Source organism: Canis aureus, chromosome 7 (genome assembly GCF_053574225.1).
Source record: "Canis aureus isolate CA01 chromosome 7, VMU_Caureus_v.1.0, whole genome shotgun sequence".
In the NCBI taxonomy this organism is placed as follows: domain Eukaryota; kingdom Metazoa; phylum Chordata; class Mammalia; order Carnivora; family Canidae; genus Canis; species Canis aureus.
The window spans coordinates 22,570,804-22,593,301 of record NC_135617.1 but is presented as its reverse complement, the minus strand read 5'-3'; the positions used below and the strand labels follow the sequence as shown (position 1 = coordinate 22,593,301).

At 36.4% G+C, this 22,498-nt stretch overlaps 1 long non-coding RNA gene across 1 annotated transcript in view; it reads left to right on the top strand.

Moving 5' to 3' along the window:
- Positions 1–10,404: 10,404 nt before the first annotated feature.
- Positions 10,405–22,498, top strand: part of LOC144317117 (uncharacterized) — a 38,183-nt gene continuing 26,089 nt past the window's right edge. The window contains exons 1-2 of the long non-coding RNA XR_013383018.1: positions 10,405–10,511; positions 20,160–22,114. This is a non-coding gene — a long non-coding RNA (uncharacterized LOC144317117). The remainder of the gene's footprint in view (positions 10,512–20,159; positions 22,115–22,498) is intronic.

Here is a 22,498-nt window from a genome sequence, read left to right as displayed (position 1 = left end):
AGGAAAAATAAATCAGGCGTAAACCCTCAAAACATGAGAAAGGGAAGTGAGAGGCAATGAAATATATTTTTTTCTTTCAATTTCTTATGTCTACTGTTAAGGTTTTATGGAATTATATTCCCAGGATTTGGCTGTTGGGTTTATGGGCTACCCTTCTTAATCTTTATATTATACAGCCTGATATTTGTGAACTTTGGGTATTATGCATTTTCGCACATATTTTACCCACAACTAGGTCATTTGCTGCGATAGTTTGGAATTTATAATTCACAATGCCTTTAGCAAATTATGCTCAAAAATGTATATTATTTTTCCTAATTTTACTTTTTAGAAGTTATTCTAAAATGTTAGAACATAGAAAAAACTCTAAATAATAATACAGTGAGTAACCGTGTATCTACCACTCAACTTAAGAAATAAATATTGCCAATAAGGGAAATTCCCCGTATGCTTTCTCATTTTATTTTCTTCCCGTCAGAGGTACCCGTCTTGAATTTGGTAATTATTATTCCATTTACATCTTATTCTTTTACTGAAGACAGTAATATGTAGAATACAATGATAAATATGTAGAAGGAAAATGGTATACCTTTTCATATTTTAATGTTATATGTAGATAGTCTATTTTACTGAAATTTGCCAATTTTTGCTCAGCATTGTTTGTGAAATTCATCCATGTGAATATGTGTGATTCTAGTTTATTCATTTTCATGACTATGCAGTTATCCATTATATGAATATACTACAAAAAATTTATTCATTATTCTCTTTATTGACATTTAGGTTTCTAGTTTTTGGCAGTTGCTATGAGAATAGCTGCACATGCCCTTTTGTGTATATAAGCAACAATTTCTCTAGGATGAATAATTGCCAGGTCCTGGGATATGTGCTTCAACTTTACTTAGATATTGCTGCTTAGATGAATAATTGCCAGGTCCTGGGATATGTGCTTCAACTTTACTAGATATTGCTGAATTACCCTTGGTGAACATTAATTTACATTCCCACTAGCAGTATATCAACATTACTGTTGCTCTACATGCTCTCCAATATTTGTGATTGTTAGACTATTTAATGTTTTCTAATATGATGAGTAAGAGATGATGTTTTACTATGGTTTTAATTTCCTCTCCCCTTATTCTAATGGAGCTAAACACCTAATCATGTTTATTGGCCATTTGGGCTTTATATTTCCTGAATTTCTATTCATGTTTTGTCCATTTGCCAATTGATTAATTATCTTTTTTTCTCTGTCAACTTTCCCTGTGGTAAAATATGAAAAACATAGTATTTTCCATTTTAACCATTTTTACAAGTACAATTCTGTGGCATTAAGTACATTCATAGTGTTGTACAACCATCACCACTATTGAATCTCCAGAACACTTTCATTATCCCAAGCAGAAGCTCTGTACCCATTATGCAATAATTTCTTTCTTCTTCCACCCCTCCCCCAACTCCTGGTAACTTTTTAAAAAGATTTTATTTATTTATTTATTTGACAGAGGGAGAGAGACACAGAGAGAGAAACAGAGAAAGAGAGAGCGCACAAGTAGGGGGAGCAGGAGAGGAAGAAGCTGACTCCCTGCTAAGCAGGAAGCCAGATAGGGGGTTCAATCTCAGGACCCTGGGATCATGACCTGAGCCAAAGGCAGATGCTTAACTAACTGAGCCACCCAGGTGCCCCAGTCCTGGTAATTTTTAATATACCTTATGTCTCTATGAATTTGCCTACTTAAGATATTTCATATAAATGAAATCATGCAATATTTATCCTTTGGCATTTAGCATATTTCGCTTAACATAATGTTTTCAAGTTCATCCATGTTGGAGCATGTTTCAGAAAATCATTTCTTTTTTATGGCTGAATAATATTCTGTTGTTTGCATCTATTTCATTTTATTTATCCTTTCTTTTGTTAATGAACCTTTGGCCATTATGAGCAATGTTATAATGAATATTGATACACAGGCATCTGTTTGAGTTCCTGTTTTCAATTCTTTTGGGTATATATTTAGGAGTAGAATTGCTGGGTTGTATGATAATTCAGTGTTTAGAATTTGTTTTTGAGGCATTGCTACCCTATTTTCCACAGAAACCAGACCATTTTACATTCCCATTATCAATGTACAAGAGTGTGATTTCTTCACATCATTTCCAATACTTGTTATTTTCCACTTCAGAAAGAAATTATAGCTATCCTAGTAGGTATGAAGTGGCATCTCTTTGTAGTTTTTATTTGCATTTTCCTAATGGCTAATGATTTTGAGCATCTTTTCATTGATTATATGTATATCTCCTTTGGAGAAATATCTATTTAAATCCTTTACCCATTTTTGAAGTTGGGTTATCTTTTGTTGTTGAGTTGGTGGAGTTCTTTATATATTCTGGATATTAAACCATTATTAGAAAAAAATTGCAAATATTTTCTTCTGTAGGTTTCTTTTCACTTTTTGATAATGTTCTTTGATGTAAGAGGTTTTTAATTTTGATGAAATCCAATCTATCTATTTTTCTTTTGTTGCTTGGAGTTTATTATCTTTTTCTTACTGATTTGTAGCTATATATATATATATATCCTGGGTGTGAATCTTTTATTGATTTTATTCATTACAAATATTTTCCTTAAGTGTGTGGCTTGTCACTTTCTCCTTTTAAATGATGTCTTTTGATGAGAATAATGAGAATAAATTTTGTCACATTTATAAATATTTAATTTATAGGGATCCCTGGGTGGCGCAGCGGTTTGGCGCCTGCCTTTGGCCCAGGGCGCGATCCTGGAGACCCGGGATCGAATCCCACATCGGGCTCCCGGTGCATGGAGCCTGCTTCTCCCTCTGCCTGTGTCTCTGCCTCTTTCTCTCTCTCTCTCTCTCTGACTATCATAAATAAATAAATTAAAAAAAATATTTAATTTATAATTTATGCTTTTAGTCTTTCCTTTAAGAATCCACCTTGTTCAAAGATCAAAGAGATATTATCCTATATATTTTTTTCTAAACATTTTACATTTTCCTTTCAAATTTAAACCTTTAATCCAGTTCTCCTTTTAGTGTGGCTGAAAACATTAGGGGCATCTCTTGATGCCACTGTTGGACTCCAGATATCACCACAAGTGCCTCATAGGCAGCTCTTTGCCTCTGGATCCTGTTTTGTTCAGTTCTTTCAGGTTGTCTTCCTGACTTTCCTTACTCAATTCTGCTTTTCCAGGAGAATCATGCATTAACCTGCTGTGCATTTTTCAATCTAGCCTATGAATATCTTGTATAATTGGATTAAACATTTATCTCATGCCTAGAATAAATATCGACTTGTCCACATTTTGTTTTTTATATAATTTTAGAAGGTGGAAAAGTAGGCATTTGTCTTGGTGCCATCCCAAAGACTTTCTAGAGCTTATTTAGTTACTTTACCTAATTGTAGTGCTGCCTGGAAGGGGAGACCAGGAACTACTCTAGTACTTCCTGAACTTGACATTTTAGAAATAGAATAGCTCTTATTAGTGGCATGACATATACAATTTGTTTTATAAGATGAACATTTCTTTTTTTCATCTATTCTTGTCAGAAGTCAGAGTATCATATATATACCATATAATTCATAAATTATAAATTTTATTTAATAATGGCTAATCAATACTATTTCAGGATCCTAATGTCTACCTGTATGTGTATTTTATTGAGAGATGAAAGTAACTGATAGCTCTGAAACTTTTAAGCAGGGAGACAAAGGATGGCTGCTCATCTTACCTGGGGCTGGCAGGGAATCATGTGAACAGAGGAATAGGGTAGGTGAGAACATTGCTTTTGCAGTTTGAAATATCTAACTTTTAAAAATAGTGTAAGAAAACTTATCAGTTACAAAGATGATAACTGAAGGAAGCATGGACTACCTGTCATATTCTTTAATAAACTTTAAAATATCTATGATTAAGAAGTCCTGGGTAAAGGCAAAGGGATTCATCTAAGATTTTGGTCTGGGTTTTCATCATGGCTCTTTCTTCTCCATACCAGATGAGTATGTTTTCTGCATATGTTCTCTGGGTCCTTCTCTCCATTTGGGATAGTGATGCCTGCATTGCTGTTATACTAGGATTTTTCAGAGGATAACCCTAAGAAAATGCATGGAAAAGTAGCTCATGAAACATAGGCACAGGCCACTGGTTATGTTCATCATCCAGCTGGTGAGATGGGAGCAACTGGTTCTGGCTGAGTTAGAAGGTATCTGAAAGCCACAACTAACTGAAGAGTTATTTCTAAATTGTCAAACACTTCTCATTTTTTAAAGGACTTTGCTCATTTAACCATGACAAAAACCCATAGCTGATGTTTTAGATGAAAGGAGAAATGGACAATTTACTCTTTGGATACATGGGAGTGGGGTTGGCATATATGGACCCTGCAGCAATCCTAGGAACGAGGGAGAGGCTGACATCTGGGGGAAGAAGATCCATTCTAGGCTAGACATTATGCCACTTGTGTTTCCCAGCCCTTCTGTGTTCCTGCTCATCTTTTGTGGGAAGTCCTCCCTTGTATCACTTGTTGTGGATTTAAATTTACAAAAATACAATCATTTTTGGCAAACTGTTCCAGGTGCTTGGAGAACTACAACAGAATAATCCTGCTCTGCAGAATGATTTGATTCAAAATGTAGTCAATTTCTAGCCAGCAGAAAACTCCTGAAATGTTTGTAGCATCTGTGGCTCTGAGCTACTCCAGTCCAGGGCTCCAGATGCTGGCAGGCATTTCTCTCTATTAAATCAGTCTTAAAGGATTGCTATATGCACTTCAATCAAACCTTTCCCACACACGTTTCCATAAAATTGCTGCTCTACAGCAAATCTTTTCAACCGCACTCATGTAAATGTGGCTTTTTCTATGAATAGAAGAGAAAGAATATGTATAAAGTCTGGTTCAACAATAGCACCTTTATATATCCCACCAAGCTTTATGTTGTGTGATGGGACACTGCTGCTTGATCCTTCAGAGGTTGTCAGGGGAAGTTTGGCCAGGCTTTTCTTGCCACACATTTAGTGAGTTCCCATTATGTGATATGGTTGGAGCTCAAGAATAAAAACTTATTTTATGGATTTCCTATCCTAAGTTTCATTTCTTTAAACTTTATGTCTTTCAAACTCTTTTCCTTACACCCAGGTGAAGTAGGCAGAGCAGGTGTTATTACCCACATTTTATGGATAAAGAAATCAAGACTTAGTTATGACTTAGAGATGTTAGAGTTCACTGTACTACATTTAATAAGATTTTTTACTATGTTATTTTATGTTACTTATTTTTGAGTTTTCTAATATAGAATAGCTTCATCTTTGAACAATGTCTGACCAAAATCATAAGAGTCAGACCTGTATCCTTTTGAACTCTCTGAGATTATAGTTAAATGGATATAGATTTCTGGAAATATAAATCAATTATTTTTCATTCCCCTTCATCATGATTCCCTATAAAAAGTAAAGGTAGACACTTTCTAGAACAAATACATCCATAGGATAGATAAGGGGGATATGGCCTTCAGGATATTCACCAAATAGGAAACAGAAGAGAACCCTTATGATACAGGAAAGGGGAAAGAGAGTATCCTACTTCCTTGGGCGTAGCCTGAGGAGGCAGACACCCAAGGCATACTGAGTAGGCATACATTGAAGGTGATGCTGTTGGCAGCAGGATGTGATTTAGCTATGGGTTGGGATGAATATGGCATTTTCAGTTTCCAAAGCCAGTGGGCAGATGCAGATTTCAAAGTTCCCATGGGCTCCATTGGGAAGCATACAGATATAGAATAGGCCAGCAGGAATCAGAGGACCCTTCTCAACCAGAGATGCATAACCTTGATCATGGGCTCTAGCTACTGCTTTAGCAGTGTCCACCACCTCCCATACCCCACTCCACAGTGGGTCACAGCACAGGACCTCAGGGCCCAGGGCTGCCCTAGTGACAGGACCCTGAGGACCTCTATGGATCAAGTCCTACCCCCAGCCCCATCACTGAGGGGCACTGACTGTCCTCACTGACTGAGAACTTGTAATTTACTCTTTATACCCACAAACCATCTTTACTTCAAAATTGTGGGGTGTCATAAGGAAAACTTGAGAGACTATTTTCCAAATGAGACTTTAAGTAATTCTTTTAATTAAGCTTAGAAGATGGAGAAGTATTGAATTCAATAGTTTAAAATTCCTTCTTCGAACATTTGCATTTCCATCTTCTCCCTTTTCCTAATTCCCAGTGAAATGGAGGTGCTCACAAGAGATTTAGTTCAGTTAGAGGGATACAAAGGAAGTCACATTTTTTTTGGTAGTGTATCTCAGTTTTAGGCTGTGAATTGTCCACCTCACTACAATAGGAGAGTCAAATGTTTCAGTAGAGCTGAAGGGTATGTTAGAGGTCAGTGTATACGAGAAACTTGGAAACAATAGGAAACCATAGGCATTTTTCCTTTCCTATATTTGCTTTCATTCTTGCTTGCCTAAGGATCTTTTATATAATGGACGTCAGCAAAAGTGCCTTCCTCTAGGAGGGCAGTCCCTGTGCCTACTGTGCAGGCCTCCAGGGGTCTCTTGGTTTCTTGATTTAATTACCATAAGACCTTTTGCAGTCGCCCCATGGTGCTTCTAGGCTTTCCCAGAAGCTGTGCTATAAATCTTCCACCCACTGAAACCTTATGTATATCCCTCAGCCAGAATAATTGGGAAGAAAATTATGTGCATGTTATTTCAGTTGGAGAAAGTGCTAATAATTCAGGGATCTGTGCAGTGGGACATAGAAATCCATTACTTTTAGGGTTAGCTCCATATTCTATTGACCTTGGGCAACTCTCTGGGCCACTGTAAAGTGATTTGGGTTATGTGATTTTTTAATGTCACCATTTACCCTTTGCTTGATTTGCTCACTGAACGCAAGTTTATTAAGTGCCTACTATGTGCTATCCTAGGTGTTAGGATGTGATAATGATCCAGATAGGCATGGTCTATGCCTTCATGGTGCTTTTATATGGATAGGAAAATTGAGAAACTTTATCATAAATTATAAGGTGATATTTACTGTGATACAAAAACTGTGACACAAACAGTAATTCCTTTATAATCAAATTAACTTTGCTTGAAAAGTTAATTTTGCTCCAGATATTCTTGGGCATCCTTGACCAGCTCTTTTAACAAGCCTGGTTCAAGCTGGGTGCCCCAAAGAGCAATGAAGAGAGTGCTATGGTCTCAACACAGATCTTGCTGGCATAAAATGGTCCTTTCACGATTGGGGCAAAATATGGAAGTGACTAACACTCTGAGCACCTTTTATATGCTAAGTGCAACACTATGGGCTTACCACACATTATCCCATTTGGAGGAAGTCCATGTCAGTTACTCTTGGCTCGAACTCCCAAATAAACTGTAGATAGATAGCTTTCCATCAGAGCTTTCTGTGTTCTTTACCATGACCTTCTTTTCTAATTTAGTAAAATAGAGCACAAGAGGCCACCGAATGTACTAAATTAAAGATAGGGGCAACTAGTTGCAGAAATTTTGGTGAAGAAGGGTGTATATAAGGGAGAAGCAGATAGGGAAGATTAATACTAGTGAGAGTTCACCTCTTCATTTCATAAGAAAAGGGCATTTTATAGCCATCTATATTATTTTGAAGTAATGAAACATTTTCTTAAACGGGAAATCCTATCATCTGTTGTGCTTGAGTAGGCTTAATCTAAAGAGAAGAAATATTTCATGTTTTTATAAGGAACTCTGAAAAAAAAAAACAATGACTAACCATCTGGTATATGTTTATAATCTGCTTTGGGAGGTTTATTCTACATATTTTCTAGATTATTATATTTACTGCCAAGCATCTCTACAGATACACCGATTTCAGGGTTACGTGTTCAGATGACTGCTGAAAGAGGTCACAATACCCCCCTCCAACCCCAAAGCCAGTATTCTGACCATCCTCTATTCAGAATGTTTAACAAGAGACAGTTTCAAACTAGGGCACATACACCTAAATATTCATGGATAACTCCATTTCCCACTAGACTGGGGAGAACATGGGCCCTGAGGCCTTTACCCAGCCCATCCAAAGGCTGTTGCTCTAGGCTCTTGGTCTTGCCAGGAGGAAGAATTCAAGGGCAGATACAAGGCCATGGATGAACAGTATAAGCAGGAAAGCTTATTAAAGTGAAAGTGCCCTCTCCAGATGTGAGAGTGGGTGAGCTCAAGAGAGAGCTGTGCCCACTGGGGTTTGGGTTTCTATCTTTCATTGACAGTTGTTAACAAATAGAATACTCATTACTTGAGGGGATTTCTTGGAAGCAGGGTGGTCTCTTCCAGGAATATGGGTTATACTGCTTTCCCTTCCTTATCTGGTTGGGGGTTTCTTGTCATGGCCTCCTTAGGGAGGAGATTTTAGTACACTAGTGCGGCATAATAAAGGAATGATGTGAACTTTGGCCTACTTTGTCAGCCATCTTGGGCCTATCCTATTTGATCTGGTTTCTTGTGATTTTTCATTCGGAGGCCTCTGACTTCCTCATAGTTGCCCGTGACTTCCTCTTTGCTGGCCTCCAGACATCCTGTTTGAATCTAACTGATTGCCTGCTCTAACAATTTATGTGTGTTAAGGCAAGCCCTTGAACCTGAAATAGGTCATTTTTTGAGCATGTACTACTTTCCTTCGATAGAGGGGTCAAAATTTATATATGATGATTTAGATGGGGGGAAAATGAGGAAAATTTTATTTTCTTTCTTTATTTTTTTAAAGATTTTATTTATTTATTCATGAGAAACACAGAGAGAGACACACAGAGACACAGGAAGAGGGAGAAGCAGGCTCTACACAGGGAGCCCGATGTGGGACTCAATCCCGGGACTCCAGGATCACACCCTGAGCTAAAGGCAGACACTCAACCTCTGAGCCACCGAGGCACCCCCAAAATTTTATTTTCTATCACTAATGTTACTTTGCTTTTAAACTCTATACTTGAAAATGGTGGAAAAAAAATATAAAGATATTTTGGCTTCATGTTTCAGCTAAGTCTTCAACTAATTTAAAGTTCAAACTCTTTATTACTATTGTTTCTTCCATATCAAAGGTTCACCCTGCTTTCCAAAAGGGGGTCTGAGTGTACTGTAAGGTGTAGTAGGAGTGGTAAGTGGCCTCAGGGTCCCAGGGGCCCACCTGGCCTACCTAGTGTCTTCTGGGGCTCTCCTGGAAATTTCCCTTGACCTGACTTCCTAGCTACCGATAACTGTCAAGTGTGGCTTGTCCTGTCTAGTTTGTTTGTGTGCCATGCGCTAAATGCTGCTGATTATCGATTTTTCCACTGTCTGCAATCAGGACTAGGTGAAAATTTGTAAGACCCCATGCAAAATGAAAAAGTGAGGTCTTGTTCAAAATTATTAAGAATTTCCAGATGGTTACAGTAAAGCATTTAACCAAGCATGGGGCCCTTCTGAGCACAGGGTTCGTTTAGCCTTCTCTGCTATATCTACTTTCCAGAATAATTCAGAATAACTAGTCTGGCAAAGAGACCACTTTAAATCCTTAGGAGATTAGGGAGGGAGAGAAGCTGAATGGGAGAAAATATATTTATTTATTTATTTATTTATTTATTTATTTATTTATTTATTTATTTAAAATGAGGTGGGTGAGAACATGGATGTATATTAATAAGTTTTGTCTCTGACACATGCTCAATCACTATATTCTTCTTAAACTCGTCAATGGTTGCTGTATTTCTGTGTCTCTAAACCAAGCTCCCTTTAATTTGCTTTCTCTTTTTGCAAAGGTCAACATCCTCTTATTGAGGTGGCTAATTTCTCCACATGGCTAATTTCTGAATGTTGTGACAACTAAACTTATATTTATATAGGCCTTTTATATTAACACTATCAAAACTCCTTCCTCTGCAGCCATGTCCCAACAAATCTAAACTTATAATAGTGGCTTAAAATATTAAACTTAAATATTTACATTATCTTGGTACTGTGTCTTCAGTGGAGTAGAAAGCATTTCTTTAATATTAACTAAATAATATTTGGTGGTTAGTGCATTAAAAATAATTTATTAAATATTCAAAATCCATGTGAATGCTGATGCTGGGGCCCCATCTTGTGTTTTTAAAAAAGGAAGTATACTTATGACTGAAATCCATTGGGATATAATTAGATCCAGATTAAAAATTAGAATAATATTGTTAAATTCTAATTCTAGTGTCTTTTATATTATGCAGACATATACTTAGGAAGTTGAAATAAGAGTAAAAATATTTGCCTGAAAATTAAGGGCAATTTAACATAACATTGACTGCAACTTTTTTTTTTTAATTCAGAAGGCTAATCAGTCACAAATTACATATTGCTATGCTAACAATGTCTTATGTAATGTCTAACAATCAGATTGACATCTTCATACTAAGGGACAATGATCCTGTGTTAAGATAACATTTTTATTTTGCAGTTTGCTACTTACCTGGACCACCATGGCAGCAGCAATACCTACAATTACAAAGAGGTAAAATAAGGTGGTCATCCACCCCCTTTGATTTGTTAGCAGCTAACTGCAGCTTCTTAGTAACATAATTTAGACTCATGCATTCTGTGCAGAGGTAGCTGATTGTGATATTTCGGGGGAGAGGGGGGAGAAGCATTCTATCCAACAGATGTATTTGGAAAGATGTGCTAGTATATAGTTGGAAGAAGATTATTGCCAGGGGTTAGGCTTGTAGATTATAAAAAATTCTCTCATTAGTAATACTGTTACAATTAGAAATTATTGGTAATTTCCAGATTGCCTTTCCTCACCCTTCATATACTCTATTTTGTTTAGATCCCTAGTGAAATAGTAGCAAATTTCTACTCATTTGTCAAATCCTGCATTTCCTTCATAATGCTTTATAAATCTAAGCCTTTTTTAGCTCTCTCTACCACCCATGTTCAGGTTTCTGTTGCTTCAGTCCTCCGCAATTACAGAAACCTCCTTGTCTTCCTGTCTTTACTCTTATCCTTATTTTATTGATCCCATACACAGCTGCTCTATCAATCTTTTGAAAATGACACTGGATTACACTATTCTTACACACAAAAAACTAGAGAGCCTAGAGAATAAAGTCCAACTTTCTTTTCTGGCACATAATCCCTATATAATTGGGCCCCGACTACCTCTTCAACCTATGTTTATACTGATCCTCCCAAACAATCTGTCACTTCATTTCAAATTGGTCAGATGACAACCTACCTGAGTATGCTTCTGCCCTCATGTGTTTTTGCTGTGTTTTCCTCACCTGAAATGCTCTCCTACCATTTCATCACTTATCCAAGTTATTCTAAGTCTTCAAAGTCAGCCTAAATTCTCTCTTCTCTGTGGATCTTTTTTCTAGCACTTGCGGTAACAGGCATTTTGGTTCTTTTAATTTACTCAACCAATGATTACTAAGTTCCTTTTACATGTCAGTTTTGTTTACAAGACTCTAGAGATGTAATAGTGAACAAGCCAGATGTGGTCCCTGCACTCATGGAGGTTCCAGGCACAAAACAGAGTAAACCTCTCCATCTCCAGAGCACTATCTATGATCAAATTTGAACACAATATATTTTATATTTTGTGTGTGTGTGTGTGTATCATATAGATCTCAAATATATATATATATATCTTACATAGTATATATTTATATCTTCTTTCTATACTTGATTAAACCCTTTAGGAAAAGAAGCTATGTCTTATGTTCAATTCCATGAAAGAGGCAGTATGGCATGTTGGGAAATAGTGTAGCTCTGTAGCCAAATGGCAAGCTGTCAGTTTGGTTTTAGCTCTTAAGGGTTTTATAGCCTGGGATGAGTTATTTAATTTCTCACAATATCCTCCTTACAAAGTAGTTTAATAATATACCTACCAAAACAGGATGGTGGCAACGAGTATAAAGTGATTTCACACTTAGAAAGAAAGTTCTTCCAACAAAGCCAGGCATATATTGGGTGCTCAGCAAATACTTGTTTCTGTTTTTATTTTTATGATGCTACACACAGCCTGTGTGGTCTTAGGCAAATCATTTAACTTTACCATAGCTACTTCATCTGTACAATGAAAATGATTACGTATGCCTACTGAAGGTGTGTGTGTATGTGTGTGTGTGTTTGAGGAAATTAGATACAATATTAATGTTCTGGGAAAATCAGACCATGCTAGAGAAATGTAAGGCTCAGTCATTAGCCTGCACTGGTTACCTGGGAAAAAAACAACCACAGTTCTTGACCTCCCAGAGCCTACAGTCAAACAGGGGTAGCAAGAGAGACAAATAAACAATGACAGTACATTGCATTAACACTTGGAGGGGGAAAAAGGAAACACTGTTCAAGTGTACAGCAGGAATACCTCATGTAGCTCTGGAGTGTCAGTGGTCAGAGAAGGCCCACCTAGGAGGGATATAGGCAGATGGAATGATGTGTATAGAAGCAGGGAAAAGCATGAGCTTGGCTTGTTTGAATGTGAAACAAAATTTAGTATACCTGGCACTTTGTGGGCAGGGAAGAAGTAGGAGTGAGTGCATAAGGTATACAGGGCTGACTACTACTATAATTTGTGGGGTCTAGTACAATATAAAATGTAGATCTCTTTTCAGACAGCAAGCACATGGCTTTTTCCTTTCTTTTGCATACTCCGTCTTGACTTACTTTTTAATTTGCTTTTTATTGTGCTCCCTCAGGCCCAGGGAAACTTGGTAAGTGTAGACTCTCCCAATTCTCCTGTGCCCTATCCTCCAATGTGGTGCTAATTGTCCATCTTCAGCTCTCCCTGAGCGCTGGGGCCAGTGGGCAGCAGCAGTTACTAGGTAGGGGGACAAGGAGCGTACAGCTGAGAATCCTATTTGGGTAGATCAAGAAGCAGTAAGTGGTGGGAGGCCTCAGTACATGCTTCATTGTCTCATCATTCATTGATAAAACGTTCATTGATAAAACACAGAGATAAAATTATTAAGAATTTCAAGATGGTGGCATCCTGAGTATGGAAATTACTGTGACTGTATATTATTGGCATGGGATTATTTTCTTATGTTCTAGGGATTAAGTGTAGATATCTATAGATATATAAATATATATGATGCCAAGTCAATAGATCATTTGGGTCACTTTAGAGAGCCAATTTTTAAAAAATATTTAAGAAAATTAAGCAGGAAATACATGAGCATATAAACAGGGAAAAATATGGAAATAGTTTCTGTGTGGCAAGATTATTATGTAATTAATTTTTTTGCTTATCTAAACTTTATAATTATTCTAAAATAAACATTGATTTTATAATAAGAAAGAATAAATTATGGTAATTTTTATAAAAATACTCAGGAGGGTTTTTCTCAAGTACTTCTCAGAAAAAAGAAGGCCCTAAAGGATGTATGTTCATAGCAAAAATGGGTGTATTGAATCATTAGCCTGGTATTTCCAGGACAAACCTAACTTGGCAATGATTAAAAAAAAAAAACTAAAGTATTTGGATTTATTTGCCAATAATTTATTTTTTCAGGTTTTGTTTCTAGGTTTATAACTGAGATGAGAACATTTATAGACTATTATTTTTTATTAGAAAAATATTTTGAGAAGAGTGACATCAGCAAGATGGCAAAATAGGAATATTTTACCATTATCCCCCAACAAAATTTACCTATTTTAGGAGGTGTATAGTTTGATGAGTTTTGACAAATATATAGTCATGAATCCATTACCAAAATCAAATATGGCTTATTTCTTATTTGCCCCATAAAATTCTCATATGCCCCTTTGTGATCAATCTTCTCCCCTCGCTTCCAGCAACAACTGATCTGATTTCTGTCTCTATAGTTATTGATTAATAACTATTGATTTTAATTTAGTTGCACTGTGGCAAGAGAACACAGACTTTATTATAATGATTCTTTGATATTTGATAAGATTTGCTTTTGGCACAGTATGTGGTTAATTATTATAAAGTATCGTTAGTTTTGAACTATTATATGCAGAGTTCTATATATGTTAGCTAAACTAAACTTATTTATAGTTTTTCCAATCTTCTATCACTTTACTCATTTTCTGTCTGCTTTATCTATCAATGTCTGAAAGAGGTATATTAAAATTTTCTACTATTGTGGTGGATTTGTCAATTTCTTGTTGCAGTTTTGTCAAAACTTTTTTCTCTCATACATGTTGAGATTAGGTGCTTACAAATTTAGAATTGATAAATCTTTATTGTGAATCAAAACTTTTATTATTATATAATAACTTTCCCTTATCCCTAAAAATGTCTCTTAAAGTATTTTTTTTTCTGGTATTAATCTAACTTTCTTCTGGCTAGTATTTGAGTGACATATTATTTTTTCTAGCATTTTATTTTAAATAGTTCTGAATCCTTATGTTTTATGTGATTTTTGTCCAAAGCCTAAAGCTGTATTTATTTTTAATACAATCTAACAGTTTTTGCCTGTTAACTGAATAGGTTAGGCCATTTACATTTATTATTACGTATATTTTCAATTTGTTTTCTCCTTTGGCTTCATATTTAATTTTTAATCTGCCTCTTTTGAATCCTTTTGAGTTTTTTGCTTGTTTCATTCTCTATCCCCACTGGTTTGGAAGTTATATACACCTTTTTTGAGTGATTACTTAATGTATTTAAGTCTTAGGATTCACTTAGCTACAAATTCAATTTTGGAGACTCTCAGTCATAATTTCTACAAATTTCTTTTCCGTTTTCATTATTCTCTTCTAGAAATCCAACTTAACATATGTTGGAGCCTCTCATTCTGTTCAACATATCTCTTAATTTCTCTTTCATAATTTCTATTTCTTTGTGTTGCATTTGGAGCAATTTCTTTAAGTTTATCTTCTAGATAATGCCTACTTTTTCACCAGGAGTATAGCTTTTCAAGGATCCAGGCTTTATGAAGTTGCCTTACTATTCAGTTTAAGGACTAGTGCTTAGGTTCTCCCCAGAGGTTGTTGTTAAAAGTAAGTGTAAACCTTAAATTAGGTTATAGATAAGAGCAAATGCCCAAGGAAGCCAAATCTCACATTATGTTACTATACTGGTTTTCAGTTATCTTTTCTCTTTTTTCCCTGGTCTGTAGGCATTTCCTTTATATTTTTATGATCTTAGCTATACGTTTCATTGGCTGTTCATTATATTTTATCCAGTATTTCTAGATTTTTCATTTGAAAAAGAACTTTTAGTATATTTATCTGCCATATTGCTAGAATTGTAAGTCCAGGGTTCATTCTTTACCTGAATTTCCTTTATACTTGGTCAGATTTTAATGTGTATATATCTTAACTTTCCGTATCTTTGTGTTTTTGCAAAACGCAAAGCATTCCATAATTCTGCTGTCTTGTATTCACTGTTCTATAGCCACAAGATCTTTTTGGATCTATATTCTTTCTAGTTTCTTAATTTAAATTTTAATAACACTTTCTACTAACTACCTCAATGTGGAGATCAGGAATTCTTAGAGGCCACATAGCTGGGGGCAGAGTCAGGGGAATGAATGTGCTTATCCTTAATCACTCCAGCTAAGGGGGTAGTTTTTACTAATATTGAGATTGACATGAGAAGTGGGAAAATTATAATGCCCACTTATAATATTCCCTTAAATGGAAATGCATAAATGGCAAATTATTTCTACATAAGTATAAAAGACTTTAAGTATAAAAGGATGATAGTACCATGCAAAATTAAGCTATATGGAACTGACAAGTCCCCATCTGGCTTGGACAATGCCACTGGTAGCTATGGGCAATTTGGGGGGAATAGGTGGGGCCTTAGGAAACTGTGAGGAGACATCCTGCATCTGCTATTGCTGTGTGATCCTCTCATTTCAGGTGAGTTCCTATTAATCCTTTGCTCCTTAAAGTCTTTGTGGTTCTTTGTCACCAAGCCAACCTCAACTCAGATGGTACATTAACTTCCTTCAGTATAGTAGGCATTCTTTCCAACCACTCTGTAATTTACAGTATGGATTTATAATTGTTATAATATGATAAGACTTCGGATAAGAATTTAGGTAAGACTTCTACTAGATGGTAAGCTCTTTAAGGACAACATTCTTTTTTTGTATCTTTCATAAATTGTATCACATCGCTATGGCTGGTACTTAATAATACTTGGGAGTAAATGAATGAACACATACCTTTCTCAGTACATCTTGAGTGGTCTTTCATGGAAACTCATGTCTAGAGACTTTTGAAAGTGAATTTTATATTCATAAATGAAACTATTTAGCCCTAGTGGCCTATCATTTTAAAGTTTTAGTACTTAGTGACCATTTAATGTATGGATTATTGACCTATTCACTCATATCACAGATGCTTTGAGCTGTCCAAGTCTGCCAAAAGAAATCTGCTACAGACTTCAAGATAAATGACTTAATAGTCTTTAATGGTTGCTGTTATGGATGGCTGTGCCCTTAATTGATAGTTTAGCAGATTAACAGCTCACTGGGTAGATTATTTCACTCTGCTATACATTTTAGAGAATGAATGTATCTCTAATGGTTCAAGTCAAATCAAATATTTGCTGAACTTCCACTGTGGGCAAAACACTGTCTAGGTACAAGAATGAGGGTGAGACAACTTTCAAAACACATAACAACAGAAAAATGCATGCAGAAAAACATCAAAATCAAATGTGGGCATCTATAATGGATGCTTTCTATGAAGATTTGCCAATTTCATATCAGTCATTATTCTTAAGAATCTCTGAAACTGTTATTTGTTGAGTGTTTGCATAGGCACATTTAATTGTGCTAAAAGTGTTACTGAATATTATTGTTCAAAAAACTTGAAATTAACAGAGACATTAATAGCATTTGAGTAATTAAGAGATGTGCTAGCAGCAGCACCGGCAGCTGCAGTAATCATGACCATGGTTGAAAACAAAACAAAAAAAACCTTGTCAAATGCCATGCTATGTATGTTTTCTTCCTTGCTAGTAATGTCAAATCTAAGAAAAGATTGGTTGCAAATGAGAAGAGGGAGAACTCCTCTGTCTATTCATGAGATTGTGTGTAATGGTTAAGAATATGGGCATTATTACCAAACACACCTTATTTTGAGTCACTAGTTTTTTGATTACTGACAATATGAAGTTGGGCAAGTCACTGAACCCCTCTGTAGTTTCATCGGCTAAGAAATGAGTGCAATGTCCTACTTTTATGTGTGGTTACTTTACCAGGTAGTTTTGAGTGCTTGGTACACAGCTTGCGTACTCTAAGTGTTCAAAAATAGTAAGAGGGGTGCATGGGTGGCTCAGTTGGTTAAACATCTAACTCTTGGTGTTGGCTCAGGTCACTATCTCAGAGTCATGAGATCAAGCCCTGCCTCCAGCTGTGTGCTCAGTGCAGTCTGCTTGGGATTCTCCCTCTCTCTCTGCCCCTCCCCCAGTCATGTGCATGCTTTCTCTAAAATAAATAATTCTTTTAAAAAATAGTAACAATTATTATTCTAATTATTTTATTTGGCCCACATTAATGTGTCTATCATGACTATAAAAATATAGCAAAGCCTGTAAGGGAGCAAGTGTTTGGAATTCAAGGTGAACTTTGACAATGAAGTAGACATGGGCATAGCTGAGAAGCTGGACTGTGAAAAGATAGGTTGTGGAACAAGCTGGCGAAAACAGGAGATAGAAAACTGGTTGCAGAAACTCAGTGCTGGTAATTGTGGAAAGAAAGGGAGGATTATTATTGTGTTTTCTCCCAATAAGCCCATGAAGTCTGTTAAATCTAGTTTAAATGAGAGAAATATTACCAGGGAGCACACTGGAGTTTGCTCTTTTTAGTCTGTCTTAGAGAAATAATTACAATTGCATTTTAATACCTGAAAAATATTTCAGGGCAGAAAGGGTGATGCTTGCACTGAGAAGGATAATAGATGTGAAATTTCTCTGAAAAAAAATGAAGAAATACTATGGAAGTTGGTATTATAATTGTTCTTCCTTGCATCTCTGTGCATGATTTTTTAACGTAATCAGGACTTACTTTTCTTGACTCTTTGACCTTCCTCAACATTGCTGCAATTTACTGGAAGGTCAGAGGTCACAGAAATTCATTTGTTGCAGAAAGTAAAGAAAGACTTTATTTCTTTATTTTAGTTACATAAAATGGAAACGCTTGATAAATACAAATAATTCTAAGAGAAAGAGTTGGCAGAGTGATAAAAGCCAGTTTTCCTCTTGCCCATTAAAGGTGCCTTTTGGATACCACAGAGGAACCCACTCACAAACTGTCAGCTCCAGCACCTCTCACCTACAGCAGGAGCGGCCAGCCCAGGTTGGCTCTAAGATTTCAAGTCCAGAGTCAGCTTACATTTCCCATTAGGCAGGGTAGTCTTGTGATTCATTGCCAGTAGCCTGCCCCCGGAGGGATGGTTAATGAGGTTTGAAGTTTCATTTAAATTTTCTTTTCAAAATCCTTTTCTTTCCATGAAGATGAAAGTCAAGAGTTTCCAGATAAGCTTAGCTGGAATACATTCCACTTCTCTGAAGTTTAAGAACGGTAAAAAAAACTGTGGGTAGAAATGCAGGGACCGTGTCTGATTTAACTGGGTGGGACTGCCCCAGTGTTACCTGCTGAGAGGTTTCTTGGGCAGGTACCAATTTGCCTCAGGCATTTAGAAGGCTTATTTCTTCAGGTGGGCTGGCCCATTATCTCCTCAGGGCACAAGCCTGCTTTCCATTAGAGCTGATGTGAAGGGCGTGCTCACTGAATCATGAGTGTACAGACATGAGTCTGAAAAGCAACACTGGCGCTGTCGAAAGGAGTCAGCAGGGCAGGAGGAGGCTGTCTTGAAATGGTGGCAGACATTCTTGCCAGGAAGTATGCACTTCTTGAAATTTCTATTCCTGTCTTTAGAAGTGGAATTGGGAGACTTTTAAGACAATAGAAAGCCAAATGTAGAGCATGAACATTTTTAGTTGGCTCACAGGGATCAGCAGAGTAAGGAGAGAGATTTTCAAACTGCTAGAAGAGCCGGACACAAAGAAGAAGAACAAAGAAGATATTATGGAACAGCTAGTCTTAGCCAAACTAAAGAGTAAGAAAGACAAAAGGACACACTGTGAGTACAGGTGTGGCTTGCTGCAGCAGAAAGCTTCTGACCTTGATCTGTCCACTCCTCAGCAGCCCTGGAGAACATGGAATTCCAAGTTTGCTGCTAAATAATAATTTGTCACAGCTGGAGGCTCTAATAAAAGCTATTTATATACATGGTGTTCTTTTCAAAAAGTTAGGTTGAAGTTGGGGTGAGTAGGGAGGGTCTGTAGCCAAATTTTAGGTTGTTATGACTTAGGTTTCATTACAGCTTACTTGGTAACCTTTTGTGTCAGCCTTCATTTTGCTGGGTCAATGAGTGGTTCAACCAACATGGATTAAGTTGACTTCCTAGCAGGAAAGCAGTCTTCAGACTATAAGAATAATTATGGTCAGCGTCATCCTGTCATGTGAACCACTAAACTCTAGGGGCATGTTTTTAAAGTGTGAGCCTGCTATCTACATCAGAATCACATGGTGTGTTTCCTAACGCAAATCGGCCTCAATAGCACTTGATGTGCACGCATGCACATACACTCAGGGGACCCCTATAAATCTAATGTTTTTGAACCATTGCTTTTGTAGATATTATCAGTTTTAAAATATAGGTGGGCAATATTTATATAGGCAATTTTTCTTCCATATCTACCTTTATGTCAGTTAAGGTGAAATGCACACATGTGGCAGCAATGATCCTTAATTCACATGGCCTCTGTAGGGATTCAAACTAAAAGGCTTGTGATTTCCCAGAAATCCAAACTACAATAGCAAAATTTTCATACTTAAAAGTAATAATAATAATGTCTTTCCAAATACTGGGCCTATCAAATACATATCAGTAGATAAAAAATCACCTTGAACAATTCTGAAAAAAAGAAGTGCCTTTTTCACCCATATTTCTTTTTATAGTTTCATGAAACCATACTCCTCCATTTAGATTGATTTTTAAAGACTCAAATGGCCTTTCTGTCTTTTTAGAACTGTATTGTAGAGGCATGCCATCATAACACATAATCTGTGTAAAGCATGTAGCAGAATGTTTGTCCTACAATGATGCTCAGAAAATGAGTCTGGTGTTTTGTTCCTTCCTCCCCTTCTCCTTCTTTCTCCTCTAGATGGCTCCAGAAATTCATATCAACTTTGTGGTAACCACCTTTCTGATTCATGATTTCCAGTTTAAGCCACAGGCAGTCTATTCATCCTATTTATAACATTGGAGGTAATTACAGGTACCATTTGGTTCTTAATTAAAGGCATCTTCTTTGCCTGACTTAGTCCTTCATGTAAACTTGGAGGTGTATGCTTCCTACTGAGCTCCTGCTCTCAACATGGCCAATGGAGAAAGAGAAGACGATAAATGTAGGGAATCTATGGAAAGTGTATAGATCCCACTTCCTTTTTGTCTCATATGGGGAAAAAGTAATATCTATGTTTTCTTTTTGAGAAAATGAAAAAGTTATATCTTCTCATCAGTGTGATTGCAGAGTTTTGAAGATTTTAGCTAGATTAAGGACATCTTCACTTTTCTCTTGTGTTGACATTATAGCTGCTCTTGGATCAGTTACCCAGAATCTTCTAATTGAGCAGGTCCATTACAAGGCTTGAGAGAGAGCATTACATATTACCTTTAACTTTCATTTATGTAATCATATGTAATCACACAAGAGCTCCTCAAGAGGCACAGGGAGGCCATTTTTCTTTGCTGGGACAATCCCTGCTCAGTTTGCTTAAGATCTTACATTTCATTCTCTTCACTGTTATTATACAGATTCTTGTGAAAGTTACCATTTATTTTTAGGGATCATTTGGAAGTGTTTCTGGATGACAATTTTAAGTGCAGAATTTAGGTCACTGGAAGAATGCTATCTATACAGCTATATATCTATATTTATTTTATAAATAATTTTAACACCATTCTTGCTACTCCTTTACAATTGTCTTAATTTTCTAGAGCAGAGTTATGCAGATTACAGATCCTGAAGCACATCCATCTCTTTCACATGCTACTTTTGCTCTTCATGATCTCTAATTTATGTATTGGAAAATCCTATTAAACCAGACTTGACCAGGCAAACAATAGTAATTTGCTTTTTCTGTTGATTGCAAATGTGGCTTCTGAGTTACCTGAGTACTAATAGTTTCTTTTCTTCAGTTTGAGTTGCACTGGGATTTTAAATAAAAAAAAGTCAATTTAATTTCCAGTGCCGTTTGTTTTGAAAAAAAAAAAAAAAGTGAAACAAAAAAAAACAAGGGAAGTTGGGAATCTCTGAGGTCTTTACACTCTGAGTTTGAATTTACAGTTTGTGAGGAGTAGGAACTTTTACATTCATTTAGAAACGAAGTTAACATCAATGAAGGAATTAAAGAAACACAATGGAAGAGACCCGGAACAGGAGGAGAATTCTGATTTAGATGTCAACTTTGCACTGAGCTAATTTGGGGTTCTAGATTTTTACTAGAAGCCAACTAGTTCATGATTTCCAATTTAAGCCACTAACAAAGGTGTAAAATCATTTACAAAGCTCATGATTTGGGTGTGGGGCTGGAGAGGCTGATGTTCAGAGAATATGGCTAAATAGCAGGGGTTCTTTGAATTTCATATGCTTTAGGATGGTTACTTCTTTTTTTTTTTTAAAGTAGGCTCCACACCCAGCATGGAGCCTGATGTGGGGCTTGAACTCACAACCCTGAGATCAAAACCTGAGATGAAATCAAAGGTGGGATGCTTAACCAACTGAGCCACCCAAGTGCCTCTATGATAGTTCCTTCTAAAGACCACTGTCCTTGAGGTCAATAATGAGTTGGTGGAAACTTGGGATGTCAATACCTTCTGGAAGGACTAAATCTATTTGTTACTTATGATTTATGCTCGATGGGAGCTGCTTAACAGGTCAACACTTGAGTGATGTCAGCCTCATGGAGCAGTAGTCTTGGGAAGGAGGGAGTGAATTGAGGAAAGACACATCGATCAGAAGAGGAAGAAAGAGGAGAAAGGAGGAGGATGAAGATACTATTTGAATAGAAAGTTTAAAAGTAATAATTATCTACTTGAATGACTTGAGAAATATTAGTAAGTACAGAAATCTATAACAGGTACTTTACACTAATAACTTTGATTATTTATTACTCCTCTTATCAAGATACTTCTGGTGATAGTCATGGGAGAATGTCATGACTCATAATGATCCTGATTTTTCAAAAAAGTATATTCAAAATCTTCTTGGCTTCTGTCCGATCCATTGTTTCTGTGTTTCTCTCTTGATTTTTGGTATAACTTCCATTTTTTGTTTGTTAACTAAATTCTGAAAACTCATGAAGTTTTATTTTATTATTTTTTTTTAAATTATTTATTTATGATAGTCACACAGAGAGAGAGAGAGAGAGGCAGAGACATAGGCAGAGGGAGAAGCAGGCTCCATGCACCGGGAGCCCGATGTGGGATTCGATCCCGGGT